Source organism: Papio anubis, chromosome 10 (assembly GCF_008728515.1).
Source record: "Papio anubis isolate 15944 chromosome 10, Panubis1.0, whole genome shotgun sequence".
NCBI lineage: Eukaryota > Metazoa > Chordata > Mammalia > Primates > Cercopithecidae > Papio > Papio anubis.
The window spans coordinates 118,071,694-118,096,024 of record NC_044985.1 but is presented as its reverse complement, the minus strand read 5'-3'; the positions used below and the strand labels follow the sequence as shown (position 1 = coordinate 118,096,024).

The window sequence follows — 24,331 nt, the reverse complement described above, 5'->3', positions numbered from 1 at the left end:
TAAATCAAGGAAGTGTTAAAAGATCACACCCCTCCAACACGACATGTGCAAACTGGCATCAAGGACCTTCCATTGGTGAAGTTTAGGACAGCTCTGCTTCTCAAAAGAATAAAAACAAAAGTGAATAAAAACATATTGAATATAAAGTGAAATCAGGAGTCCATACTGTACTAAACATACAGATGAATGAATACAGGTAAAACATTTTTTACTGTAGAATGACAATTAGTACATATAAAAGGCATAACGAGTTTAAAATTGCCATTTTTATAACCACTATATTAATACTTACTTCAGGCAAGAATTTGGGTGAATCTTTACTGGGAAACATGATATCAACATGGTGTCAATCTCTGTATCAATTATGTATTAATTACATGGAAGGAAAATGAATCTTTTTAGTGGAGAAATCTAGTGGAGACCTCTTTGAGTGATCAGAATGATGTCACAAGCTTTCTGAAGTGATGCATTGAGATGTAGACACAGCCTCAATTATGAAATATGCTGATAAAATAAGTACCTTTAACTTAGTCCTGGAGAAGAAACCAGAAATAACCAAATTAGAGCACTTTTTACAACATGAATACTCTATATTCTTAAAAAAAAAGTCAATATCATAAAAAAACAAGGCTAAGAACCTATTTCAGATTAAAGAAGACTAAACAGATGTGAAAATTAAATGCAACATATGATACCACATTAGGAAAAAATGCTATTCCAGAGACATTATTGAGATAATTGACAAATTTGTATGACAATACATGACATAATATTAATATAAAATGTTAAATTTATTGGATTGGATATAGTAATTTTGAAAGAAAATGTCTTTGTATTCAAGATATACTTAAGTATTCAGCAACAAAGGATTATGGTGTCTACAGCTTACCCTCAGTGATTCATAAAAAAGCTGATTGGTACATAGGTAGGTAGACAGATAGAAAAATACAACAAATGTGGCAAACATTTTACAGTAGAATGGCAACTCATAAATGTAGAAGGCATAACAGAGTGGATTTTGCAACCACTATAGTAATAATTATTCCAGATAAGAATTTTGGTGAATATTGACTGGGGAACATGGTATCAACATGATTCATTCTCAATGATTCACAAAAAGTTGATATATAGAGAGATGGAGAGAAAAATACAACAAATATGATTAATGGTTAACAGCTGATGAATCTAGATTTAAAAGTATATGATTATTCAGTAGGAAATTCTGGCAACTTTTTTGTAGATTGACATTTTTCAAAATTAAAAAATTAAAAAATATAAAAAACAGAAATTAAAAAATTAAACCCAAGGAAAAAATCTAGTAGAAAAATGAACAAAAGCTATTGAATAATTGGCTGATAACTACTTGAAAGTGGGGGTTCACATCATTAATCATGAAGGACAGAATTAATAGTATCCAGTAAATAAACTGTGGATTGTTAAGGATACTATACAGCAATGAAAAGAAACAAGCAATTGCTGAACAGCAATATGGATACAATGCACGAAGCTAACAGCAATTTAAAAAAAAGAACTCCCAGACCAAAGAGTATATAGCATGTAATCCATTGATATAAAACTTCAGGGATGGACAAAGCTCATTTATGAATTTAGAAATAAGGGCCCACGGGGGCTTCTAGGGGCTGCTAATGTTTTGATTCTCTCTCTGGGTGCTGATTACACCAATGGGTTCACATTGGGAAAACCCATCCCACTATATGCTTCTTATGTATATTTGTTTCTTTATGTTACTATAAGAAATAAAATATTTTTTAAATAAAAAATAGGTTTTTTTGTTTTGTTTTGTTTTGTTTGTTTTTTGAGACAAGGTCTTTTTCTGACATCCAGGCTGGAGGGCAGTGGCACAACAACAGCTCAGTGGAACCTCTACCTCCTGGGCTCAAGCAATCCTCCCACCTTGGCCTTCCAAGTGGCTGGGACCACAGGCATACACCACCAGGCCTGGCTAATTGTTTAAAATTATTTTTGTAGAGATGGGGGTCTCACTACATTGCCCAGGCTCATTGCAAACTCTTGGGCTCAAGTGATCCTCCCATCTTGGCCTCCCAAAGTGCTGGGTTTACAGGCACAAGCCACTGCACCCGGCCTAAGAATAATCTTATACTGGAAAAAAACCTTTCATTTCAAACTCAAAAGAAGAGAAATAGCAGTCGTTTGCCAGCTTACTTCACTCTCGCTCATTTCCTGAAGTACGGACTGGATAGTCCCTGCTATTTGCTCTGGAATTGGAGAAAGATGAGTCATGCTGATGAATGCAGCATAGTTTTGAGAGGAGCTTTGAGTAATTCCCACATGAAAGAGAACCTGAAATTAATTACTGGCTATTAACACAGGACAAGTGTGTGAATTAGTAGCCAAAAAAATAAAACAAAACCTATTGAAACTTGTTTGGAACAGAGGATTTACACTTGAGACGTGTGCTCCAGACACAAGTGTGTCTTCACACTACATCAGTAGGAGTTCCACCAAGCACGGGCTCAAGGCTGTCAAGGCTATTTCAACTGCACAGACAGCACCAGGCTGCCACACACATGGATCTAGGAGTTTCAGTCTTGAGATTCATAACTGCAATACTATGAATTGCTTTTTTAAAATTCTAGACAGGGTGCAATGGCTCCTACCTGTAATCCTAGCACTTTGAGGGGCTGAGGTGGGAGGATCACTTGAGGAGTTTGAGACTAGCCTGGCCAACACAAGAAGATCCTGTTTCTACCAAAGATAAAATAATTAGCCAGGCATCGTGGTGTGCGCCTGTAGCTCCAGCTACCTGGGCAACTGAGGCAAGAGGATTGCTCGAGCCCAGGAGTTCAAAGCTGCAAGGAGCTGTGATTGCACCACTGTATTCCGGCCTGGGCAACATCAAGTGGGCTAACAACCCTCTGGGCCAAAGCAAATCACAGGGTTGAGTCCATCATAAAGATGTGGGGAAGTTTCCCTGCCCATTGTGGGTGAGCACCGAGAAGCTACATGGTAAAGGGAGCAGATACTGGGAAGAACACCGCATTCCCATTTGTTCTTATCTGTTTATGAGCTGGTTCAGAGGTTCTCATACCTTCGGTGCCTGGTGCCAGTTTCTCTGAAGGTCCCTGCCACCCCTCATCCCTCCCTTGTTCTGTGTTGCAATTGGCCGCTTCTACTCATGCTCATGTCTCCCTTTGCTCCCCTTGCTCCTCATGCTCAACTCCCCTCTCAGAGCTGCTGACTTCCATGGCCACAAAATAAGTAGGGTCCCCCATTTCCTTCTCTCACACTGCTCTGAAGTTTTCCTTCCTAACACTTACTTCTGGGGTGAAAGGAAGTAAATTCTAGAATCAGAGGACCTCCACAGGCCTCTAAGGACCTGGGGATTCTCAGGTCTACATTTCTTGCTTTAGTGATGCATAGTCTGAGGCTCTGGGCGGATGGAACTCATGCTTACTTGGCTGGTGAGGAGTGGTCAGGAAAGAAATTTAATTCTGCTAACAAAGGCCGCAGGAGAGAAATGGACAGAGATCCTGACTGGCCAACTCATACAAGAAACGTAAGCAGTCAATGAGCATATAAAGAAAATAATATTTTACTTGCATTCATAATCAAATAAATAAAAGTAAATCGTCTATATATACATATGGAATTTTACTGGCTACAATTGTTCCAGACACTAAAACAACAAGCACATTTAGAGTTTTTAAATAGTACTGATGAATACTGTGAATATTCAACTCGAATAGGACAACTAGAATAGTCCCTCAATGTGTTCCTTTGGTTAGGTTTTTTAGTTTATTTTGGAGGGGGGAGCATGTTAGTTTCAGCTCATCATGAATATTTATTCCCAATGATCAGTTTGAAAAAAATGGAGCTGAGAGCAGCAGACAGAGACAATCGATCCACAGAAAACAAAGCAGGCAATCCATTGTTGCTAAGAAACGTCATCCTTAAAAGAGCAGCAACTTAACTCAAGCCCATCTGAAAACTTAGTCCAGATATTCCAAAGAGGACGGGGAACCTGCTCCGGGGTGAACCTGCTGTAGGGTGAACCTAACTCATGCCCATCTGAAAACTTGGTCTAGATATTCTGAGGGGGAAGGGCAAGGGGAACCTGCTCCAGGGTGAGGAAACCAGTTTGAAGTGGTAAGCAGGGACATGGATCCAGGTAGACACAGGAAGGAAAGATTCTGCGGAAAAAGCTTACATGCAGAATAAAATAACAAGAACTGACTTTGGAAACCTTTTGCATAAAATCAGTACAAATTCATGGAGTATCTAAAGATAAACCTACCTGTCATCTTTAAGCCATGGCAACTAGAAACACTGCATTTTATAAGCTAACTGTGCAGCTTTGACTAAGACATAATTAAGCAGTAATTATCTGTTAGCCCTGGAGGACAGGGCTGACTGGACCTATAGGTAACGGCATTATGCAGGGAGTGTAGCGACTATCGTCATTTTCATTAGACACCTGGCAGGAGGCAACGGAAACCTTCCACAGAAAGGCTCCTCCTTCCCCACAGGGAGACCAGGGTGTGAGAGGCTGCAGATACAGGGCTTCCAGTTAGAAGCACAAGATGATCTGCCCTGTGGTCTTGTCCACTAAGACAAACTGGAATTTGTGAATCTTTCATACATATGAACTGATGAAAAGTCAGATCTCAAAGCTTGAGCTCTGGACAAGTGTGTAGAAAGACACCAAGACATAGCCAAAAGAAATCAGACCTCCTTGCACTGACAGAATGGACCAGAGCAGGATGGACCCCACAGGAGGGAACTGCAGAGCCTAGAGCTGAGGAACACAGGTCAACTGAACTGTGCTCTCAGCCACACCGGCCCAGGAAGACCACCACTTCCTCAGCACGGTGGAGCTGCAGAAAGACACATACGCGGGCCACAGGTCCTTAATGCACCCTTAGATATATATAGGCATGATGAATTCTAGGTGGCTGTCTCATCAGCGTGGCTTCCACTATTCTTAAAAAAGCATTTTCTTACTTTCATAAAGATGTCCAGAATTTTCTTTTTAGTTCCTTAGGTGGTGTTATCTATATATAGCTGGATTGGATGGACCCTACTTCCTAATGATTATCAGCATTTCCTGATGCCTGGGTGTGCAAATCTAGAAAATTGCCTTAGGTGGGGCTCTGTGTTTGTTGAAGAAGGAAAGATGAGAAGAGAAGGAAAGAAGGAGGAAAGGAAGGAAGGGAAGGGACGGAAGGAGGAAAACGAAAGAGAAAGAATGAAAGAAGGAAGGAAGGAAAGAAGAAAGAAAGAAAGAAAGAAAGAAAGAAAAGAAAGAAAGAAAGAAAGAAAGAAAGAAAGAAAGAAAAGAAAAGAAAAAAAAGAAAAGAAAGAAAGAAAGTAAGGAATGGAAGGAAGGAAGGGAGAAAGAAAGAGGGAAGGAAGGAAAAGAGGAAAGAAAGAAATGGTTGCCACAAGCCAACAAACAAAACGGTTATCAACTTCTCTGTGTGTGTGTGCGTGCGTGCTTGATGCTATGCCGCCACTGTTCAACCTCAACCATTGAACAACTTATCCTTGTGTTCACCCTTTATGGCAGAGTAGGTTTGGAGAAGTACAGAAAAACTCTAATATCTTCTTTGTCTATGGAATGCATTTGCTGTAATAAATTTCCTTCAGTAAAAAATATTTCCAAAGGATTTTTGAAGTGCTTTTAACTGCTCTTGACATTTGAGTGGATATAGCTTTAACAATCATCACCAAAATACTAACTTTATATATTTAGAAACTTAAATTCTCTAATGTGAAATCATGGTTATAGAAACACTGTGTGTGTGTGTGTGTGTGTGTGTGTGTGGTCTGTGGCTTGTGTTTCTGAGCCCAGAATATTCCATGGACTCCACCTCCCCATGGTTTTTGGTCCAAGAAGCAGCCTGCTGCCATGTTCCTGTCTCCTGTCCTCCTACTCCATCCTCATCTGTCTTCCTGGTCTCCCACTGCTCCTTCTTCTGTGGGCTGCACATGTTCAGATCTCTGAGCTTCCGCTGTATTTCTTTTGAAAATTCTATATAACCTGGGCACATCCCTGACTATGCCCAAAGCACTCATGACTCTCAAATCTGTATTTTTAACCTCCAGTTTTCCTTCTGTCTCCCAACTGTGGCAGCCAGACATCCACTCCAGCATCCTAGCCTCAAGTCCCTTCCTCTTCAATCCATCCTCTTCTTCAGTGCATCCTCCTCACTGATCTCCACGTACACTTTTAAAGACTGATGTGTTGTTTTAACCTGTTGCTTAAAGTCCTGCTCATCACCTAGAATATGGTTTGGCTCTGTGTCCCCACCCAAATCTCACGTTTATTTGCAATCCTCAATGTTGGAGGTGGGGCCTGGTGGGAGGTGATTGGATCATGGGGATGAATCCTTCATGAGTGGTCTAGCACCAGCGCTTTGGTGCTTTTCTCAGGATGGAGAGTGAGATCTTGTGAGATCCAGTTGTTCAAAAGTGTGCATCACCTCCCGTCTCTCTCTTGTTCCTGCCCCAGCCATGTAAGAAGGCTTCCCCTTCATCTTCCACCATGATAAGTTTCCTGAGGCCTCCCCAGAAGCCTTGAAAAAGCCAGCATCATGCTTCCTGTATAGCCTGAAAAACTGTGAGCCAATTAAACCTCTTTTCTTTATAAGTACTCCAGTCTCAGGTATTTCTTTTTTTTTTTTTTTTTTTGGAGATGGAGTCTCACTCTGTCGCCGAGACTGGAGTGCAGTGGTGCAATCTCAGCTCACCGCAACCTCTGCCTCCTGTGTTCAAGAAATTCTCCTGCCTCAGCCTCCCTGGGACTACAGGTGCGTGCTGCCACACCTGGCTAATTTTTTGTATTTTAGTTGAGATGAGGTTTCACCGTGTTGCCCAGGCTGGTCTCGAACTCCTAAGCTCAGGCACTCTGCCCACCTTGGCCTCCCAAAGTGCTAGGATTACAGGCGTGAGCCACTGTGCCTGGCCTTCAGGTATTTCTTTATAGCAGTGTGAGAATAAACTAATACAACCTACAAGCTGAAGTTCCTACTCCCATCTCTCCTCTTGTCTGCGATGATCCTTCCCAACTCTTCTCTCGCTGCTCCCAGACACTGTTGACTCTTCAGTCAAGCAGGAATGTGTGGAGCTTCTCCAATTCCAATGTTTTTCATGTCTCTGTGCCTTTGCATGTGCTGGCCTGGCCCTACCACCCCTAATCCCTTCCCTTCCTGATTCCCCTGTATATTCCTCCTCCTCCTCAGAACCTCACTCAGTGCAGTCATTTCTGTTTTGGCCAGGGTCCCTCCTCTGCACCCCTCCTATTAGCATTATTTAAATTTATTTGCTTATGTGTTTGTTCCTCTCCTGGAAGGTGAACCCCTCCATTGACTTCCTCATTAGCATAATCCCTGGCATGTGGTATCTGCCTAATAAATGTTTGCAGAGTGGGTGCATGCGTGAATGTCTGTGGATCTGGTTCATTGACTGTGGTTTCATGGGGAAAGCAACTGAGGGATATAAGAAGTAGATGCGTTCCTAATAATTTAGGTAACACCAAAGGTCAATCTAATGTAAAACTAAGCCAGCCAAGAGTACCTGTACTGAGTTGAATAGTGTCCCCAAAATTAATGTTCTTCTTGAAACCTTGGAATGTGACCTTATTTGGAAATAGGGTGTTGTAAATGTAATTAGTTAAGGTACTATTGGAGTAGGGTGGGTCTTTAACTCAGTATGACCCATGTCATTATAAGAAGAGGAAAAGAGATGCAGAGACAGTGACATGCAGGGTGAACACCACGTGCCAACCAATAGAAGCAGAGATTGGAACAACACATCTACAAGCCAAGAAATGCCAAGGGTTGCCAGAAACAGCAGAAGCTAAGAGAAAGGCATGGAATAGATTCTCTGCTGGGGCCTTCAGAGAGAGTTTGGCCCTACTAAGAATTTTGACTTCAGACGTCTAGCCTCCAGAGCTGTGAGAGAAGAAATTGTCATTATTTCAAGCCACCCAGCTCGTGGCACTTTGCTTCAGCATTCCTGGGAAACTAATACACCACCTTTGCCTGAGTTCAGTAATTCCTAAGGAGGAGTAAGGGAATAGGATGCTGATTAATTACTGCATCTCTTTGCAAATAGGAAACAGGGTACTACACAAACCAGTTTGTCAACGTGAAATGTGATATGCTGACTAACTAAAACTTTCCTCCACCTTTCTACAAGTGCCTCCAAAATAAGGATGATGATTGAGAGCACATCTAACGGAAAAGGCACTGGTGATTGAATGAGTGGCAAAGATTGTGGGCCAAGGCCAGAGTTATTTTCTGTCTTTTCTTTCAATTGATCCCTCGAGCAATTTGGTCTTTCAAACAACCATGAGATTCTGAGTGATCTGTGGGGCCACTTTCACTTTAAATTCAGTGATTCTCAGAAAAGGGATAGGTCAGAGGACCAGAAAATGGCAAGGCCAAAAGACAGGGGAAGGGGAAGAGCCTCAGGTCAGGGGGCAGCTGGGGGAAGGCAGGGTCTGGGGAGGGAAAGGAGGTGAATCCTGCAGTCTGGGAATGCCAGGCTTCCAGGGATCCAGAGCCCTCTTACCTCACTACTGAGGAAATGCCCAGGAAAATGACTCCCTGCCCCCGACCAGGCTTGGCCCACAGACCCGGCCGCCATGCTGGTTTATGTGTTTGTCTTTCTGAGATGCTGAGTTCTACCATTGCGTTTTCAGCTTGACTGCCTTCAATAGCCTCCCTCCATTGTCTCTCCTCTTTCTAGCTCTTTCTTCATTCTACCACCAGCATTTTCCACGTCAAAAACAAATCCTATGGGGCCATTTCCTTTCTTTGATGTGTTAGGGCTCGCCTCTGTCCATAGAGGCAGCTCACACTCCTATCGCTCTAGACTCCTGCCCTACCTTTCCCTCCATCTCTACCCAGTCACGCTAAACTTCTAGTTTCCAGAATGCTTTTATTATGACCCAGGCTTTTATCTTTTTGCAGTTATTTATCCTTTAAAATCTAGATCAAATATCAGATGATATTTCAGTTAATTGTGTTCATTTGTCCTCACAAAACTCCCTGAGTAATATCCTCATTCATACTTACGAACTTTTGAACTATTCCATGGCAAAAATTGTAAAAGTATTAATAAAATTTTTTGTTTTAAATAATATTGTTTGTTTCAGTATCAGGAACTCTTATCATTATAATGGCTTCTACAATGCCTAGATTCTGTAATAAAATCTTAGCCCCATTGGGCTTGCAGATTCTTGGGAAGCTGTAATGTAGGGAGTAGGTAAGAAAACATCTCAAACCCAGCTTGAAGAAGTAAACGTTGGCACATTTAAATTGTAGACAATGTCCCTATTTACGACGTGGGATCTTTCACAGTCTTCTCTCAGATTAGCTCTTCCTGCCCCTACCGTCACTATGACAATGCACACCCCATAATGAGCAATGGAGACTTTCTCAAGAGAGCTTGCAGGACTGAGCTTGCCAGTCTAAAAGCATAGAACGATACGTCATTACAGTGTTAATTTTCAGTTATCTGATTACTAATGTTTCTGAGCATGTCTTTGCACTCAAAAGTTTCTTGGTTTTTTTTCTCTACCATGCTTATTCATCATTGTCCTTTGCCCATTTTTTTTTTCTGTTGGGATGCTATCATTTCCTTATTGTTTTGCAGGAGTTCTGTGTGTTCTAGAAAGCAATCCCCTGTTTATCATAGGTACGGCAAGAATCATCTCCTATTCTGTGATTTCTCAATGATTTCGTTTACACTGTTCTTTGATGAATGGAAATTATCAATGCTAATGTAATCAAATTAATCACATTTCACCTTCCGGCTTCGCTTTTGAAGTTTTACTGATTCAACTGGTAATGACAAAAGGAGCCACTTTTATATTTGCACAGTTGATTACTTGCAGACGGAAAGAAAAAGTGTTTAAGTCAAAGGTGCCGGCATCCCTCAGTCCTTATCCCATACACCAGAAGGGTGACAAGAAAACAGAAAAGGTCAATGACTGCAATGAAATTATGGGATACCTCACTGGTGAGGAGCAAAGCCTAGACCACAGCTGAGTGGGTGGTTTATCGTCTGCAGTTCTGTAGGAGGCGCGGGACGGGCGGGGGGTGAGACTGGAAGCCCCAGACCTCATTAGAACCCAGAGAACCCAGGAAACCATGAGACACTGTCTCTTGACAGCCTTCCAGGGGAGACAGGGCAGTGGGAGGGCAATGGCCTCATAGCAGCTACTCACCAGTCTCTTATCCTCTTGTGTTCTGGGAGGAACACAAGGCATTTTGCCAAGACTCAGATTCAGCTGCAGTTCAAGCCTTTGCCTGCGTGGCCAAGTGGCTACGTGCAAGGTTGCCAGTAACCATGTTCCTTGCTCTTCCAGGTTTGTTAGAGTTGCATCTTAACAAAGGCTTTTTCAGCACATTGGAGATAATTGCGTGATTTTCCTCCTTGAATGCATGAATGTGGTGAGTTACACAGATTCATTTTCTGATTTGAAATGTCCTCGTATCAGAGCAACCTTCTTCATCACAATGAATGAGATGTGCTGTTGGATTTGGGTAGCTGACACTTTATTTGGGCGGTTTGCTCCTACGTTCAAATATATAACGGGCCTATGGTTTTCATTTCGTGAATTGTCCTTATCTAATTTTAGAATCAAGATTGCAGATGACTTATACAATGAGCAGTAGCCTATTCCTTTTTATACTTTCTAAAACAACTTGTGCGATACAGAAATTAACTACTCTCTGAAAGTTTGTCAGGATTTACGTGTGAAACCATCTAGATTTGAGTTCTGGGGAAGAGGGAGGGTCTTCAATGACAATTTCAACTTTTTAAATATTGCCAGTCTATTCTTGTTGTATTTTTTCTTTTTCCAGTTTGGCATTTTATTTTTTTCTGGGATTGAATCCAGTAGCTTTTCACATTAAATGTATACATGCTCCCAATAAAAAACTTATTGCTAGACTGTACTTATTTTTGTTGTTTATTTTGGTTATTTGCCTCCTCTCCCTCCCTCTCTCTTTCTCTTTCACTCTCTTTCTCTTTCTCTATCAGCCTTGCCAGCAATTTATTTATTTTAATAATCATTCCAAAGAACCAGCTTTTGGTTCTGTTAATTTTTCTCTGTTGTTTTCCTGTTGTTGTTTCTCTGTTGGATTTCTGCCCTTGCCTGTATTCTACCTTTCTATCTTGTTTATTTGGATTTGCTCTACTGGTCTTTTTTCAACTTGTTGAGATGAAAAGTTCATCAATTCATTTTTAACATTCTTGTTTTCTAATAAATATAAATTGATGAATGTCGTCTTCGGATACAACTTTTTGGATACAACAATTTGGACATGAAATGTTTTCATTGTCGTTCAGTTTTAAATATGCCTTAATTTACTATTTCCTTCTTAACCCATAGGCTCTTTAGTAATAGGTTAGTTTCCAAAGATATGGGATTTTAAAACCAGCCATTTGATGTTAATTTCTAACTTTCTTGTGTTGTAATTGGAGAACAGAGTATGTAAATGTTAATCCCTTAGAGCTCCCTCTGATAAGTTTTTTAGATTTAGTTGAAAAGCACATGCAGTTCTTTTGTTTATTTGATACTGAGTTCTATATATATCTAACATCTCAAGTTTATCAGTGGTATTGTGAAAGTCTTTGTATTTCTGCTTATCATGGTTATTTCTGAAAATGTTGCATGATTAATCTATTTCAGGGAAAGATGAGTTAAAGTCTCTCATACAGTTGATTTGCCTATTTCTCTGTCCTTTCATCAATTTTTGCATCTTATATTTTGAGGTTGTGCTGTTTGATACTTATAAATTTGTGAGAGAGATATAATTTTCATTCTATTGCACCTGTTACAGACATACAAATGTAAAACCTCCTTCTTTGCTCCTCATAATTTTTTCATTTAAATCCATTTCATCAGATATTGAAGTTGCTACTTCAGCTTTATTCTGCCTTGTATTTAACTGCTTAATTTTTTTCTAATCCTTTCATTTTCAAGCATTATGTATCCTTTTCACTTTAGGGTCTTTTGTAGACAACATATTGTTGCAAATACCAAAGGCCAAGCCTTCATGACCTGCTCAACTTATGGAGAGATGAGGACTGACTTCAGAGTGGACAGTCCTGAGCCGCCCAGGCGGTGGCATCCTGCCTGTTGCCACCACAACCTTCGTTTGCTCTTCTGGTCAGGAAGAAGCAGTGGAAGGTGCAGTCCCTGGGGTTGAAATTGATCAAGTCTGTTGACTTGGAGGAGGGTGTGAAGACAGGACTGACCAGGAGAGGCTGGGCAGCCACCACCTGTTCCCATGAGTCTCCTCAGCACCCACCCAGCAAGGATTTTGCCTTGCCCCATGGTATCCTATCCTTATACAAAATCAGCCGAAGATGGCCTCTGCGTGTTGGCCTCAAGCTTGTTTATTTCTTCACTACAGGCTGAGACCCGTTAGCTCAAAAGCTTGTTGGTGCCAAACTCAGATTTGTACACATCCAATTACTTTAAAAACAGCCCAAACAAGCAAATTTTTAGCCATGTAGAACCTGCCTGCATTGCATATCCTGTGGAACCTCACCAGAGCTTGTTCTTTATAGATAGAGTTACAAGGCCATGAGCCTATACTGCCCTTCAGACGAGATCAGGTGCGTTCAGGGTGTTATGTCCGCAGACCTATGCTGCTTTTCAGAGTTCTCTGACCCAGGGGATCTGCTGTGCTGCTGAGCAGCATCACTTAGACATGGAGGCCCTCTCTTCCACCCCCTTCTGCCTTAGGAGTTCCTTTGCCTCCCTCCCCTTGGGAGTAGTGACCCTGCAAAATCCTGCTGTGAGGGGCGTTCTCTACATGCAGAGTTGTCAAAGCATCCCCAGACAAAGCTTGTGTGTGCTGCTGCCCCATGTGGTTATATCTTTTTCCTTGATTAGCCCCTAAATCCCTCGAACTCTTATTCTGGTCAACGCTGGAAGCAATGGCCGAGACAGTGGTTACAATGTCTGCAGTAAAGTGGCAGGTAGTGACTGTGCCAAGGGTATGCTAGCAGGATTTGAGAAGCTGTTCTCTAAACCATCCTCTTACTGCTGCCTCTTCCCAACTTCCATGCCAGGCTAAGACTTCCACCTACCCCAGACAGTAGTTTAAGGAAGCATCTGCCCTCCTCCCCAGGGGCTTCTCTTGGTTTCACTGGTAATCTTAAAAACATTATTTATTTCTGTGCTTGTTCTCTGGCTTTTACCAGTTAAAAGAACATGTTTTTTTCTGTTATCAAAGTAACATTCAGTCTTTTTTTTAAGTAGAGAAACTTTAAAAAGTGGAAGAAAATGCAAATATTTTTATCATCCAAGACATGCACAGTTAACAGTTGGGTGCATTTTTTCAAATCTTTTTTCTATTCATTTTTTGTTTTAAAGTTATTATGATCATGTGGTACATTCAAAATTGTGCATAATGACATTCAAGTCTATTTTTCCCTGCTTGTAAAGAAATTGCATGCTCATCACAGAAAAACTGCTTCTTGGTGATGTATTGACTGTTCTCATCTAAAAAATATCCAAAGATTCAGGCCCATCATTATGAGTTTTGAAGATGCAGAATCTCACCACCCTAGTTTTTGGCAGTGAAAATGGCCATTTTGTTGTTCTATGCATTCATGCTGTTTTTGGAGTGGAAAAAAACAATCATTTTGTTTAGCTGTTCTCATGGCACAGCCACATATAGCTTGGCCATTATTAGCAAGTATTAGAACAGAATGGTCATTTTTTTAAAGTAGTCCTCAACACTGACAAGACAGTCCATCTAAGTTGAGAAAACAAATGGAAGATGTGGAGTTTTTGTATGTTTCCTTAGACCAAGGATCAGAAGTATCCCTCCCCTCACTATGCCTTGGTAAGACCCTGTAATAGCCTTGACAAGACCCTGAGAAGGGGGTTGAAAGACGCAAGTTAATGCTTCCACCAACCAGGGAGAATGACTGTTCCATCAGAAACTGACAAAACTATAGCAAACACCTGTGTGCCTGAAAGGAGAGTCACAACCATGGCAAATACACAAGCCACCTGGAGTCCTGAGTTTGTGAGACCCCAGAGGGCCCTTCCTTTTTCAGTGATGTGCTGGAGGTGACTTGTACAAGTTCATGAGACCTGATGTTGTGCAAATCTGCCTAGCTCCATGTGCAGTGAATCGGTACCTCGAAATTGGCTATGGTGGTAGTAGTTACACTGCAGAAATTGGCAAATACTACAAGTTAGCTTTTTTTTTCCCACTCCCAAAGCCAATTGCTAATCATTCATGAGCACAACACTGCCTTTGATGCTCTGAGACAACAGAATGTAGGAAAAACAAGTCTCATATGATGTGGGACTGGCAGAGTCCTTTGCTATACTCATGTGAACTGCAACTCCCCAGGTGCAATGCGCCACCGAGAAAGAGCCCACCTCTGTGTCTGCTTGGTGGTTTCCTGAGTCTGGTACAAGTGGGAAGAGAGAAGGAGATGGAGGTGGGAGGTTAGGGGTGGAACATGCTGACTGCCTTAAACAATCGCTCCCATGTATTAAAGGAAACGCTACCAAATTGTTTTGTTTGTAAAGAAAGTGTCATTTTCTTCTTTTTTCTTTGCTCTGTGTCTGAAATCTATCTTATCAATTCATGTCTTAAATATTTTTGATATCTACCAGGTACGAAGCACTGTTCTCTGTACCCGCAATGCAGGAATGCACCAGACAGACAAATCCCTGCCTTTACACAGCTTATGCCCCAGGGGTAGAAACCATCAATAAACTCACAAAAACAAACAAACAAACAAACAAAAACAACAACAAAAAAACACAAAAGCAAAAGGCAGCAGAAGTGCTCTGCTAAAAATAAAGCCAAGTCAGGTAACTGAGAGTGAGTGGAAAGGCAGCTTGGCTCAGTCAGGATGGTGGCCATGGAGATGGAGAGATGGCAACAAGTTGAGAGTAAGTGCCAAAGACACCTGACACTCCTGTAATCAGAAAAATGTAAAAGTCAGTGTATTCATCCATTTTCATGCTGCTGATAAAGACATATCTGAGACTGGGTAATTTAGAAAGAAAAGGGGTTTAATGGACTTACAGTTCTACGTGGTTGGGGAGGCCTCACAATCATGGTGGAAGGCAAGGAAGAGCCAGTCATGTCTTACATGGATGGTGGCAGGCAAAGAGAGAGAACTTGTGCAGGGGAACTCCTTTTTACAAAACCATCAGATCTCATGAGACTTATTCACTATCATGAGAACAGCATAGGAAAGACCGGCCCCCATGATTCAATTACCTCCCACTGGGTCCCTCCCACGACACACGGGAATTGTGGGAGCCACAATTCAAGATGAAATTTGGGTGAGGACACAGCCAAACCATATCAGTCAGCTTAAAAAGAATATGTAGAAGGATCATCTACTTAAAATATGGAGCGTGAATAAGTAAGGAGCACCGAGATGAGCTATCAAAAAATAATGGAGACTTCTAAATGTCCTAGAAATATTACCAAAAACACGAAAAGGAGGTGCTTTTAGAAAAGCCACATTTATTAATTAATAATATTACACTGTATTCTTATTTATTTAATTATATTATGTTATAAATGCCAGCTTATATTATCCAGACAGCCTGTGTGTGGCTGAAATGATTTAACCACAACCCATCAGCTCACTCTGGGATCACCTCCTCTATGTTCCTTTCATGCGCTCAATTCTGGAACTCAGTTTACTCTCCAAATGGCGGTGGCGGCAAAGGTGATGTAGCCCTTCTGGGAAGACTTCCAGACCTCTCTGATCCGGTCATAGCCCTGCCGTGGACATCTGTGGCACTGCGTATCACTCCTTAGTAGTTAATTTCACATCGTTTGTGTCATGAGAAGATTGATGCCTGTCTCCTCCATCAGTCTGCAAGCCCCATGAGGACAGGACATGCGTTTACATAGCCTGCCCTTACAAAAGGGACTCCACCAAGATATCTTGATTGAATGGTAACTGCAGAAATTCTGAAGCCACATTTATAATTTCAATTTCCTGCCAGGCAGTCTCTTAAATACAATAAATAATGGACTTTATAAAAAGTTGTATTAATTTACTGATTGAACAACTATATACAGAGCATCCACTGTGCACCAGGAACAATGCTAGGGGTATATGGCTGTGACCACCATACTCACTGTCCCTTTCTCATAGAGCAAATAATCATTTTCTCATTGTATACAATTTTCTTTCCAGCAGTTTCTCAAGTGTCAGTTAATAATCTGCCCATGCCTTCATAAACAGAGCATGTTTAAAAAGCTGGTTAGAATTCCTTTGCACAACTGATTATGAATTTTATGGATGTAACAACATATCTCATTTTCTTCCTGCATTGGAAAGGCTAGTCACTGCATGATGTTGCCTCTGCAATTAACATGAAACAGAAACCTTTGTTTAATTAGTGCAGTGTAATTTGGATCAACTCTTTATTATAACTCTTCCCCCCAATATGACCATCAGGAGGTTCCTATGGTCCTGGTTTTGCCATGTTGGTAAAACCTTATAGAAACCTAGCTGAACCCTGTTGTGTTTATAGTCCAGGAAAATCAATTGAAAAATATCTATATTCCTTTGTAAAAACTATATGTCTGAAATTTACATCCTGCTATTGTGAATTCCTTTGGAAGGTTGACAAACTTCACATTAGCTTAAAACTAAAATGCCCTATTTGTCAAGAACTTGGAAGAATGACTTTCTCTATGACTAGCTAAAAGAAAAACAGAGCACATGTTTCTTTATATTGTTTCTCTGGACATAAATTAGGTTTACATGAGAGAAGGATGCCTAAATTTGTATTCTAAATAATATAGGAAAGAATTCCAAAGCTGTTGCACAGATTGGAGCAATATCCACAGCCATTTTTATTATCAATACATAAATTCCTTCAGATAAAATGTGTCTCTATTTCTTTTTTCTCTCTCTTTCTCAGTATATCTCCTTTCCATTCCTTCCACTGCCAACCTCTCCCTTTCTCACATTTTCACGTAACCACACATGCATGGACACAGGCACAGAAACACGTCACAACTTCAAGGGAAGAGGAAGCCATCCTGTGAGCACTGCAATCAACATTTTCCATCTTCGTTTTCTCTGAATGCATTTTTCTAGAGCAGAAGACTCACAGAAATAAAGGACAATAGGTTCCAAATCTGCTTTCAGCTCTACAGTTCCCAATTCTAAAAATGTCCATCAAAGCACGTAAATGGGACAAATCTGCATAATCATTGGAAATCAAGAATAAGTTCCTTTTCATGCTGGAAAGCCAGAGGGTTTCCAGACCCACGCCGGACTCAGTTTCCCGGTTGTAGCACATGCTCATTTCCGACAGCTGCCATAACTAAGCACCACAAGCTGGGCGGCTGGAAACATCCAAAATGTATCCTTTCACAGTCCGGAGTCTCCGAGGGAGAATTCATTCTGTGCTCCTCTCCTGGCCTCTGGTGTTGCCGGCAGTCCTTGCTGCTCCTTGATTTGTGGATGCATCACTCAAATCTCTGCCTCCATGGTCACATGGCATTTTCTCTGTGTGTCTGTCTCCAATTTCCCTCTTCTTGTAAGGACACCAGTCATTGGGTTAGGGCCCATCCTAATCCATTATAACCTCATTTTAACTTGATTATGTCTACAAAGACCCTGTTTCCAAATAAGATCATATTTACAGTCATGTGATTTTTGGGGAGATGCTATCCGATGCATTACCCAACACATGGAATGAGAACTTTGGGGGTGGTCATCATGGTTACCTCCCAAACATCCAGCCCACCACTAGGGAAGAGCCCTCTGGTTTGGTTGTACCATTCCCACACACATCCAGTTATTTTTTGTTGACAGTTGATACAGTTTCATCCTCTTTGTCACAGTGATTGATTCAGAAATCAATATGTCGTGAATCACTAATTAGTGATTAGTAACACTGATTAGCTTAGGAGTAGATGAATGACTCCAGTTGGTTTCTTAAAAGGGAAGCCAAGACTTATATCGATGGTCCAGGAGAGAGAAGTCTTTTTCCATCTCAACTGCCAAGGCACAATGATGCAAAGCATAGTGCTGCGGAAGCTGTTCAGCCAACACCAGGAACATCAGCCTAACAGTGAACCCGATGCAAAGAGGGAAAAGTGAAGCATCAGGGAAATGCATCTGGAGCTCTGATCACACTCGGCTGAACTGCCTCTATTGCTGGGCTTCGTGGTTACTGGAGACAAGACTTTTGCCTTTGATGGTTTGTCAGTTTGAGTGGATTTTCTTTTTTTCTTTCTTTCTTTCTTTCTTTCTTTCTTTCTTTCTTTCTTTCTTTCTTTCTTTCTTTCTTTCTTTTTCTTTCTTTCTTTTCTTTCTCTCTCTCACTTTTTTCTTTCTCTTCTCTCTCTCTCTCTCTTCCTTCCTTCCTTCCTTTTTTTTTGACAGAGTCTTGCTCTGTCACCCAGGCTGGAGTGTGGTGACACAGTCTCAGCTCACTGCAACCTCCGCCTCCCAGGTTCAAAGGATTCTCCTGCCTAAGCCTCCCAAGTTGCTGGGATTACAGGTATGCACCATCAAGCCTGGCTAATTTTGTATTTTTAGTGGAGACAAGATGTCACCCTGTAGGCCAGGCTGGTCTCGAAATCCTGACCTCAAGTGATCCACCCTCCTTGGCTTGCCAAAGTACTAGGATTACAGGCGTGAGTCACCACGCCCAGCTGATTTTCTTTTATTTATAGATGAAAGCATCCTCTTTGGTAAATTCCTTCTAAGAAAGAATACTTTCTACTGGAATATTCCAGTAGAAAGGAGAAGGGGCCTCCAACAGGCATCCACTAACACCCTGGGGATATAGGACCAGAGGGAGGCTGGGATGAGGTCATTAGGAGTCTGCCCTGAACCCCCACTTTGTTGTTTTGTTTTGTTTGGTTTTGTTTTGTTTGAGACAGAGTCTCACCCTGTCGCCCAGGCTGGAGTGCAGTGGCACGATCTCAGCTCACTGCAACCTCCACCTTCCAGTGAACCCCTTTTTGCTTCTGCAAGCAGCATAAGAGACCATGACAGTACAGGCAAGGATTGAAATCTTATGCACATGCCAGTGGCCACACCAAGCAGATAATTGGTCCAAAAATGAGGAGAACATGGTTTCCTTCAGTAGGAAATCCTTTCAGGCAGAGACCTGGGTGTGATATTTGGGAGATCCCCAAGATTTGATTCCTCTTATCAAAGAGCAATGTGCAAAACCCAGACACATCTAGTGGTGGTAGAATGCGGGGGTTGAGCTTACTCATTGCACGTAGTGAGCACTCAATAAATGCTAGCGATTGTTACTACTGCACGAGAAATCTCTTCAAGACATATTGTTAAATTAAAACTGCACATTATTGAACAATACACGCACCAAGATTAGTTTTATAAGGAAAAAGAGGAACCCACAATACATTCTGTATGTACAAGCATGCTGTAAATTATAAATTCCCCTAGACCGAGAGCAAGAGGAATACACACCAAAGTCAATAGTTGTTATCCCTGGAAAGTGAAGATGGAATGGGGGCTGGGAAGATGAAGAAACACTCTCACGTTTTACTACTGTTCTATTTTAATATACACAATTATACTATTTTACAATAAAATATGTACTAATGTACTTCCTTGGGTAATTAAAAATTGTTTTAAAATGCTCAGACTCACTAAGAATAAAAAAATGCCTATTGGAAAGATGGAAAGATGTTATTTTTGTCCGTCAGAGTGGCTAAAGTTGCAGCAATTTGTCATATCCGGGGCTGCTAAGCATCTGAAAAATGAACATTCCAATATTCTCTGAGTAATAGAATTGGTACATAGTTTTGGGAGGAAATTCGACATTATCTTTCCAAATTTAGATGTGTTTACATTGTAACTCTAAAGTGTCTGTTCTGGAAATTCATTCTCCAGAAACCCTCCCCGTTACACAAAAGATGGATGTTCAAGGATGTTCTTCGGAGCATCTATGATAGCGGAAAGTAAGAAAGAGTCTAAATGTTCTTCAACAAAGAATGGTTGAGGAAACGTTGGCTCATATGTAGTGCAGAGCAGTGCTGGGCAGCAGAGCTTCCACAGGTGACGGAAATGCTCCCAGTCTGCTCCCTCTCGCACAGTAGCCACTAGCCACGTGCGGCTGCTGAGCACTTGAAATGTGGTCATTGCAATGGAGAGACTGAATTTTAAGCTTTATTTCATTTTAATTATTTTATTTTATTTTATTTTATTTTATTTTATTTTATTTTTGAGACAGAGTCTCGCTCTGTCACCCAGGCTGGAGTGCAGTGGCGCAATCTTGGCTCACTGCAAGCTCCGCCTCCGGGTTCATGCCATTCTCCTGCCTCAGCCTCCCAAGTAGCTGGGACTACAGGTGTCCGCCACCACACCCGGCTAATTTTTTGTATTTTCAGAGAGGGGGTTTCACCGTGTTAGCCAGGATGGTCTTGATCTCCTGACCTTGTGATCCAGCCTCCTTGGCCTCCCAAAGTGCTGGGATTATAGGCGTGAGCAGCCGCGCCCGACCCATTTTAATTATTTTAAATGGAAATAGATCCATGTAGTTAAGGAATACTATATTGGGCAGTGTGGGTCTGCAGACTACTGCTCAGCCAATAAAAAGGAGATAGATATACAAAAATTGATATGCAAAGGGATTTTAAAAATTGTTAAATTTTTAAAAAGCAAGTGCTGAGCCATTTTATACATCATGTATGTTTTTTGTTTTCAAATATTTGTGTAAGTACACATATATGTAAGTAAACGCATAGAGAATGTTTTGAAATAATACATAGCTGCTAATCTTTGGGAAAAGAGTAGAAATGGGAAGTGTAGGCAAAGGAACTTTTATATATGACTTTATATTTTATGACAGTGTAATAATGTGCTACTTGAGTAATTTTTAAAATAATTTTAGAAAAGCAAGAGATAAGTAACATTGAATAAATCACTGGGATGCATATGTAATATTTTGAACGTATTCACAGAGTCCATTTCAAATGCCTCAACTTCTTGACATCTTTCTTGACTCTCCAACCAAATCTACTCTCTCCCTCCTTCAAAACCACAAGCTAGGACTCTCCCCAAGGTCCTTGTCATATTCTGCCTTAATTGTTCTCAAGTCTGTTTCTCCCCACGAGACTGTCAGTTGCTTGAGGGAAAGACAGTTTCTTCCCTGTCTTATTCATTGCACAGTATCCCCCAAGCACATTGCCCTGCATGTTATGGATACTCTACTTACTTATGCATGGAATTGGATTTTGAAAGTCTTTTATGGAATCCAGTAATCATTATTCATTTTCTCCTTTTTAGCAAACATCCTTTTCTTTCCATGATTATAATCAATATCACTTTCCAGGGCAAATGTGTATTCTCTGGCTGATGAGCTCAGCTAGTTAGAATTCTGCATTCACAAGACCGTAATCCTGGTGAATATCTGTCCTCTGTTCCGTGGCCACAAATGGTACCCCTAATTCCAGCCAGCTGTTACTAAAATGCCAGTTGTATACAATAACAAATATTAGACGGGAAAGCTGGTGGAATCTGCCTAAAACTGTCATGACTATTCTGGGTAAGGAGATATATTTACATAAGCATGCTTCATGAGGGTGATTTCTGCTCTCATCTGCCCTTCTCACTGACTGCAGACCTCATAAGGAAAGGAGACATGACTCATTCATCTTTGTATCTGCTTCAGTGCCTTGCGTTACTTAATGCATATGTTTAATAAGGGCTTTTTGAATTGAATTCTACTAAAAATGAATATTTTGCTGGTGGTGTGTTATTGCAATACATGATAGTTAAGTGGAAAAGCAGCCAGAAAACCAATGTTTTTATGTGCCTTCTATGTTATAGTTCCTATAGTGGGCTTTGAATCCACACTATTTTAAACCTATTAATAGCCTGGTAAATTATTCCATCACCACTATAAATTTTTTAAATGAGGCAAACAAAGTGTAAGTTCAGGGACACTTGGATAATAAAAGGCTGAAGTGATATTTAAACTCATTTAGGATCCAAGCCCATAAAAGTTATTGTTATGACATAAAAACACTCAGTTTTGTAAACCCAGATTATCCTAGTCTATAACGAGGTATCTGCATGGCCCAATATACCAAGATAGAGTCCATATAGTGTGTGCAAGTCCTAGAAGTGAATCAGCCACATATGAGGTAATTGGATTTGAATTGTGGTATAATTCTGTTTGTGTTTGTTTAAGCATTGCCTGAAATTATAAGACTATAACATTGAGAGGGTTGGTATCCATAAGATAGAAAAGGCAAGCCTAAGGAGAACATAACTGTCATTCAAAATACTTTTTTTTTTTTTTTTTTTTCAGAGAGAGTCTTGCTCTGTTGCCCAGGCTGGAATGAAGTGGTGTGACCATAGCTCACTGCAGTCTTTAAATCCTGAGCTCAAAGTGTTCCCCTGCCTCAGCCTCCCTAGTACCTGGGACTACTGATGTGCACCACCTCATCTGGCTTTCTTTCTTTCTTTCTTTCTTTCTTTCTTTTTTCTTTTTTTGAGACAGGGTCTTGCTATGTTGCCCAAGCTGGTCTTCAACTCGTGGCTTCAAGTGATCCTCCCACCTCAGCCTTCCAAGTAGCTCACAAGACTATTTTAATGAAGTGGCACTGAAATATGGATGGCTTCCTGTGTAGGGTTTAGCAAAAACAAATATGGGAAGGTGAGTTATGTTTTTATTTTCCACTAGTTCCAATGTGAGAATGTTGCATGATACATATTCAGGGAAGATCTTTAAAACCAAATTAAACATCCAGACCCAGACAACCAACAGCCCATGCCATGTCTCCTCCAACTCCTGCAGACATATGAATATGAAAATCAAACTTATTATTTTTCCTGAAGAAGCTGTTATGGGCGGCAGAAAAATGGCACCCAAAGGATGTCCACATCTTAATTCCCAGAACCTGGAACCTGTGGATATGTTACCTTCCATGGCAAAAGGGACTTTGCAGATGAGACTAAGTGAAAGACCCTGAGATGGAGAGGTTATCCTGCATTATCAGGAGGGGAGTGCAATATACTCACAAGGACTCTCATAGAGGGAAAGCAGGAGTCAGAGTTGGAAATGGTGACATGGCTGCAGAAGCAGAGATTAGAATTTTGCAAGGCCACGAGCCAGGGAATGTGGGCAGCCCGGAGAAGATGGAAACAGCAAGGAAATGGATTCTCCCCGAGAGCCTCCAGAAGGAACGCAGCCCTGCTGACCCACTGTAGGCTTCTGACCTCCAGAACTGTAAGAGAATAAATTCGTGTTGCTTTAAGCCACTGAGTTTGTGACAGTTTATTACAGCAGCGGTAGGAAACAAACACATTTGTCATCCTTCTTACAACAGTCAGAAAAGCTGTAGGAAACAAGTAGCTCATTCAAAAAGGGTACTTGAGGAAAATTTTATGAAAGAGTCATTTTCAAGGCGTGGGCGAAGTTGAAGAAAACCAGCAAGGGACAGTGAGGCGCCTCTGCATGGGTCACACCGGGGAGCCATTCAGGCTGGACAGTTCTTGGCACCCAGAGTGCAGCAGGAGAGCCTGTAGCCGCTGTTTGCCTGCAGCCTGGCACGGAGGCAGCCAGGGATAAGTGGCCTCACCTCTCCCTCCTCCCGTTCTTTGATCCTTTGCTGGTGCTGCTGCTCGGCCAAACCCAGCCAGAAGCCACAGCATTAGGGGCCCAGTTGAAATAGTCCAGAAAGATCAGCCCCGCAGAGCACAGAGTGGAAAGGGAAAGAATAGAGGACATATCTGGTCTTTCTCTACATTCCATTCGTGGTGAATGGTTCCATCATCACCCAACCGCCCGTTTGGCAGCCTGGAGTCGCCGCTGCCTCCTCCTTTTCCTCCCGGCTTCAATAGGAAGATTCAGCTCACACAGTCACATAGATTCGCGCTATTTCTCTTATCTCTCAGTGCCCCTACTCAATCACAATGCCTGCACTGCCCCCTCTCAGAACTAACCACCCGCATGAATGGACAGTTATCTTTCCTCTCACACAGTTCTTCATATCATGACTAGATTATCCCTAAACAATACAGAGCACTCTTTCACATGCTTTAAACTTACTACAAAAATGATAAAAGAAGAAAAATGATACCTTACTGGAGATGATATTCAGTAATTTGTGGAATTTTTTTTTTTTTTTTTTTTTTTTTGAGATGGAGTCTTGCTCTGTTGCCAGGCTGGAATGCAGTAGTGTGATCTCGAGTCACTGCAACCTCCGCCTCCTGGCTTCAAGTGATCCTCCTGCCTCAGCCTCTCCAGTAGCTGGGATTACAGGCACACGCCGCCACGCTCAGGTAATATTTTTTTTTTTTTAATTTTTAGTAGAGATGGGGT

The 24,331-nt window shown here is 41.4% G+C and overlaps 1 long non-coding RNA gene across 1 annotated transcript; it reads left to right on the top strand.

Moving 5' to 3' along the window:
• The first annotated feature begins 10,273 nt into the window (after window positions 1-10,273).
• On the top strand, window positions 10,274-23,264 carry LOC108581458. The gene is made up of 3 exons (XR_002516312.2): window positions 10,274-10,442; window positions 22,508-22,663; window positions 22,805-23,264. It is a non-coding gene; the product is annotated as an uncharacterized LOC108581458 (long non-coding RNA).
• Window positions 23,265-24,331: the final 1,067 nt, after the last annotated feature.